General features: G+C 39.6%; 1 protein-coding gene across 1 annotated transcript in view; it reads left to right on the top strand.

The window, feature by feature from the left end:
• RSRC1 (arginine and serine rich coiled-coil 1) overlaps positions 1-6,282 on the top strand; it is a 411,289-nt gene continuing 405,007 nt past the window's right edge. The window contains exon 1 of the mRNA XM_019799225.2: positions 1-458. The gene's annotated coding sequence lies outside the window, so the exon portion shown is untranslated. The remainder of the gene's footprint in view (positions 459-6,282) is intronic.

Here is a 6,282-nt window from a genome sequence, read left to right as displayed (position 1 = left end):
ATTTATTATCGTTGGGCTAGTTTCCTCCTCCCCCAGAGTGAGATAACCAATTTTGCTACGTGTGGTGTCTTAAACATACATAACTTCCTGCGATGCAGATTTGTTTACTGATTACAGAAGACGATAGCGACGATTACTAAGGCAATAACACTTTTCAGTCTCCACCTTTATTGCTTTTTGGGAACAAGAAAATCAAACAAGCAAGCACGCAAACGCTACACCAAACAAATTGGCGGCGTGACAATCTACTCCCTCGGCACTCCTCTAACTCCTAGCAGCCTCTATCGATGCACTCGGAAGCTCGGCTGACGCTGCCTGGCGCTGGAACCAGGAAGGCGGTGAGCTTAAACTGAAGCAAGTTCGGAGGACGGCCCCGGCGCCCAGATTTGAAGGGACGTTTCTTGGTCTGTGGCGCTTGCAGGTCTACGGGAGGCGTGAGGCCGAAGGCCGGGACCCAGGTGATGCCCGCAACTGGAGGCCGGGAGGCTGCGCCTGAGAGCGCAAGGTTCCGAGGCCCCGCTCCGTCCAGAGGCGGCGCGGGGCCTGCTGCAGTCCACCAGGAAGGCGGCGTAGAGTGGGGGTGGAAGGGGTGGTGGGTGGCGGCCGCGAGGCATGCGGAGCGGCGTAGTACGCATGCGCCCCGCACCTGGCGCTTTTTGACCTTTGAAGTCCAAGCCAGGGCCTTTGGGTGGTGGGTGGCTGTAGGGTAGTGCGCGGTCGCAGGCCTCAAGCTAGGCCTTCGGTCTGGTGGTAGTGAGGGAGGGTTAACCAGATCTTCATCCCCTATCCAACCCACACCTCCATTTGCGTCCCCAGTCCCTGGTCCTCGATCACTGGTTTGGGTTTCTGTGCTCATCTTGCAGTATGTGGTTGGTGCTTCTTCACTAGCTATAGGTAGGATGGAGCAAGGGGGAGGCTGCAATCTGGGGCACACTGCCCCACTCATTCTGCGTCGGTGCTGGAGATCCACGTCCTCTTTCACTCCCTACCCCCCTTCCTGGCTACCACTCTTGCTGAGAGAAAGGTGGTGCTGGGTGAGATAGATTTAATTTCCTTAACATATAAATACACTAGCATTAAACGCTCCATTTCCTTGACTTCAGAATTTGTGGCCTTGTGGTGATATGACTACCTTTACGGGCTACCTTAAGAGCACGTGGCTACCCTTGAACTGTTTACTTTGGTGAGAGGTTATAATGCACTATTTATACTTGTTGCCAACTTATGATTTCAGGTCAACCTTAATATAATTTCTATCTCAGAGTTATATTTAAATGTACACTGAAGCCTAAATTTTTTGTTGTTACTGCGTTTTCGAAATTAGCACCAACCTACTAGAGTTTCAACTAACTAGTACTAGGTGTTTACATAAATCAAATATGTTTTGCTGTTACAAAAAAGTATTCCAGCTGTCATCTTTGAACGTAGACATAAAAGCTCTAAGTGAAGGGGATATGCAGAATTCTCAGGCTTAAGGATTTGAATAGATACGACAGGTGCAACCTTGTGGGGAAACTGTGTATCCCCTCTAGCCTTGGAGTCTATAAATATTCACTTTCTTTACAAGCAAAGGAGATTTCCTGCTAAGTGGTTACACTTTACTACTGTTATGTTCTTCAATAAGAGAGGTAAAAATGTTTGAAATAGAAAAAAATAAAAATAAAGGCAGCTGGTACCTATTTGTTGGCCTTACTAATTCCACCTGTCTTAGCAAAGAGTTGTATTATGAGTTGGCAAACTTCTGTAATGATATTGTTACAGAAGGTGTATAGATATATTTTCTGCTTTCATTTTCAAACCATTGGGGGGAAATTCTTACGACTGATAATGCTTTTTTAAAAAAAGAGATGCTAATCTACAAATTTTTAGTTATGATAAGAGGAGTGTTTTTGACAATTCTGTATCTCTTTTGAATTTTACACTGTTATCTTAAATTAGAATTGTACCACAGTTCTTTTACTGCTTTTGCATGGTTTTGTACTTGTTTGTGGATTTCTTCCTATGCTAAAATGCTATTAACCCCATTTTTACCTTACCTCTTGGAGGTGGATTTCCTATTGACATGACTGTTTTTTTGTTTGTTTGTTTGTTTGTTTAAGTCATGTGTCCGAGATAAGAAAGTATAGTTTGGTATACTAACGAATGAGTAGTGGAGAAATAATTATAAACTGTCATGTTCTCTAAGAATCTTTGTTCTAATTGCCTGTTTTCTGAAAAAGGCTAACTGCTTCATGTACTTTTATTAATAACTAGACAATGGAACTACTTGTGTATGCCTTTGAGCTTTCTTTTGAATAACCACATCTTGGCCTCATGTCTTCAGTCAGTCACTTAAACTTTTCAGTAAGATGTTTTTGTAAGTGGATGTCCTGCTGTGGTCATTACCTGTCCTGGTTTCAATTGTAGTGGGAGTATTTGGGGGAAGTTTACAACCATGAGACTGTAACCAGGAAATACTAGAAGGCAGAGTGAGGACAGAAAACGAAGAGCTGTAGGAGTTCTGTTCCTGTAGTTGAGTTTTCTGTTTACAGGTAGATTGAAAAATTGTTAGCTTGTGGGGCTCCTAAAAATCTCTGCTTGCTTCATTATTGCCTTTATCAGAAAGAGTTATTAATGTGTCTTTCCATGTACTGTACCATAACAGTGGAGTTAAGTATAAGGAGTTCTTTCTTACTAGGAGTGTGTAATATAAATTGATGACCATGACTTGAATGAGCAAATATGTTCAATTATATGCCAGTGGTATTATGGAAATCCAGAGGTGAGTATATATCTAGGGTGGTGAGTAGGAATTCAGTACTTGTCATTGATAGAGAAGACAATTTTTGGACCTCCCTCTCATTTGCTCTTGTTTAGTTTTCTGAATAAGTATTTGAAGTTAACTATAATAAAGAAATGTAGTGGCTTTTGCAGTCTCTCGAGATTGATTATACTTCAGAGTAATTTTTCTGAAGGGTAAATATGTTACTTGAAAATATATTTATAGTTTGCTGACATGGTTTTTAAACTTTTTTTTCCTTAGTGTCTCTGAGGAAGGGTTAATGTCTACCATTAACTTTTCTGGGTTAAATGTAATCATTCTTCTACTATAGGTAAATTATGTTGTTTGAAATTAAAACAAAGGAAAATTTATACCCACCTCCTATTCTCTTCCCCCCCCCCCCCCCCCCNCCCCTTTTCCCCCCCCCCCCCCCCCCCCGGTCAACAACAAGATACATAATTAGATCTGTGTCCTTTCCTTTCTACTTCTTTATGCTTTATTTAGGGACTTAAAAAGCTGGACAAGAAAGGAGAATGGAAATAACTGTAGATAGCTTAGAGCAGTGGTTCTCAAACATTCTAGCTTTGGGATTCCTTTACACTCTTAAAAATTATTGTGGATCCCAAGAACTTTTATCTATGTGGGCTACATCTATAAATATTGCCTTACTAGCAATTAAATGAACAAATTTTGAAATATTTATTAATCCACTTAAAAATAATAATAGTAAGCCCATTATATCGTAACATAAGTAACACATTTGATATGAAAAATAACTATATTTTCCAAAACAAACTTAGTGAGAAAAGTGGCATTATTTTCCACTTTTGCAACTCTCTAATGTCTGGCTTAATAGAAGACAATTGGATTCTTATATCTGCTCCTGCATTCAATCCATTGTGTTGTGTTGTTTTGATTGAAATATATAAAGAAAACCTGGATTCACAACGACATGGTATTGGAAAAATAAATATTTTAATAGTCTTTGCAGATAATTACTTCTTTGATACAACACCAAAACTTGACAAGTAGTAGTTTCTTAGAGGTTGGTTGTAATCTGGTATTTTAAACCATGTCAATGACCTCATAGTCTATCACATTAAAATCTGTGGGTTTGTCTTGTACTGTGAGTGGATTTTTTTTTTTTTTTTTTTTAACCCATGCATGAGTCTGTGAGATCCTGAATTGGCCTATGGGGGAATAGTGGTTCACTGAGTTATGCATACCTTCTAAATTTTGACAGTCTTTATTATGTAATTAAAAAAAGTTCACATCTCTTAATATTACCACTGATCTCAACAGAGAAATCTTCAGGTATTGACTGGGAAGCTGTCACTTTCATGGTGGTGGCTACAAGTTATCCTAAATTCTAATTTTTGCTTGAGAGCTCAAATTTTATGATTGGCAACAAATAATGTCAGTTTTCCTTGAAATGAAAGACTCTCTTCATTCATTTTTGAGTCTGAATAGTCATAGTTAGTTCTTTAAAAATAGTGTTTCATGAAAAAGCTAGTTCAATTTGAAATTCATTTGTATAAACACTTTTTCTTAAAATAACCATTATTCTTTAGTATGCAGCAGCAGGTAAGTGTATTTCCCATTTCATCACACAGAATATTAAAAAGATGTGTGCTCAGGGGTTGAAATATAATGAAATTAATGATTTTAACTGTTTTATCAAAGACATTCTTTTTTTTTTTTTAAGATTTTATTTTATTTATTTGACAGAGACAGCCAGCGAGAGAGGGAACACAAGCAGGGGGAGTGGGAGAGGAAGAAGTAGGCTCCTAGTGGAGGAGCCTGATGTGGGGCTCGATCCCAGAGCGCCAGGATCACGCCCTTAGCCAAAGGTAGACGCTTAATGACTGCGCCACCCAGGCGGCCCTATCAAGGACATTCTTAAGTGAAACTGGCTTTAAAAATTTCTTTTAAACTGTGTGTTGCGGTGAAGAATGTAATTACTAGTACAGTTTGGTGCCATTGCCTTGATTCCTGTTAAGGCATCAGCAGTTTTGCCTGCTATTGCTTTTATTTACACCATCAGTACGAAAGTCAACGCAGTGAAAAAGGTAAATCATGTTTCAGTATTATAGTTGAAAATAATTTTGACCTCTTGGATCCCCTGAAAGGGTTTTAGGGACCCTTAGGGGTCTACAGACCCCATTTTGAGAATTGCTGTTACACTTCTAGCATAAGCTAGAGAGCGAGGATTTTTGTCTCTTCTTCCCTGCTGTATCTCTTATACCTGGGCCTGCTATCATCCTGAGACTTTAGACCTATCTCTAGTGTTAGATTTTCTGAATCTGGTGGTGCCTGGGTGGCACAGCGGTTAAGCGTCTGCCTTCGGCTCAGGGCGTGATCCTGGCGTTATGGGATCGAGCCCCACATCAGGCTCCTCTGCTATGAGCCTGCTTCTTCCTCTCCCACTCCCCCTGCTTATGTTCCCTCTCTCGCTGGCTGTCTCTATCTCTGTCGAAAAATTAAATAAAATCTTAAAAAAAAAAAAGATTTTCTGAATCTGGATCATCTTTGTTGATTTACTTTATCCTTTTGGTGGAGCACAGCCTCTAGTAGCTTCCTAAGAAAGGTTGAGTGCAAGGTATAGTTTTGAGACTGCATATTTGTTCTAAGAAAGGTTGAGTGCAAGGTATAGTTTTGAGACTGCATATTTGAAAGTGTCTTTATTCTGATCTCTTATTCGATCAGTGATTGGGCTGGATATAAAGAGGTTGAAAGTTATTTTCACTTAGATATGTGAAGGCAAGTCTTTTTTGTTTTCTGTGCCTTTTGTGATTACCCCATTTTTTTCTTCTTAAATTTCTAGGCTCTATATATGGCTACTGTCTGAATTTTTCTGAGATATATTGTGTGGTATATGTCTTTTTTTTTTTAAGATTTATTTATTTTAGAGGAAGAGCTTATATGTGAGCTGGGGGAAGGGGAGAGGGAGAGAGAAAATCCTCAGGCAAACTCCCCACCGAGTGTGGAGCTTGAGGTGGGGAGGGTCCTCAGTCCCAGGACCCTGAGACCCTGAGCTGAAACCAAAAGCTGGCCACTTAACCAACTAAGCCACCCAGGCATCCCTGGTGTATATCTTTTATTGATTCATTGTCCTGGGGATTTAAAGCAATTAGTATCTTTCAATTCTGGAAATTCTGTTGAATTTTTCTTTGGGTATTTTTGTTTATGTCTTTTCTGTGTTCTTTTTTTATGGAATGTGTATTGATTAGATATTAGACTTTCTGGATTGATCCTCTTTTACCTCCTGTTTTTTATCTTTTTCTTTCTACTTTCTGTGGGTCCTTCGACCGTATCTCCTAACCCTTTTGTATTTTTTATTACAAATGATCATTTGTTTAAATTTAAAGCTTTCCTGTTCTTTGGGTGTTCCTCCTATTCTTGTTTGCTGGATCATCATCTTCTTCTTTTTTTTTTTTAAAGATTTTATTTATTTATTTGACAGAGATAGAGACAGCCAGCGAGAGAGGGAACACAAGCAGGGGGAGTGGGAGAGGAAGAAG

The sequence above is a fragment of the Ailuropoda melanoleuca genome, chromosome 1, assembly GCF_002007445.2.
Source record: "Ailuropoda melanoleuca isolate Jingjing chromosome 1, ASM200744v2, whole genome shotgun sequence".
Taxonomy (NCBI): Eukaryota; Metazoa; Chordata; class Mammalia; order Carnivora; family Ursidae; genus Ailuropoda; species Ailuropoda melanoleuca.
The sequence above is the reverse complement of the archived record's forward strand: the minus strand, read 5'-3'. Positions and strand labels throughout refer to the sequence as shown.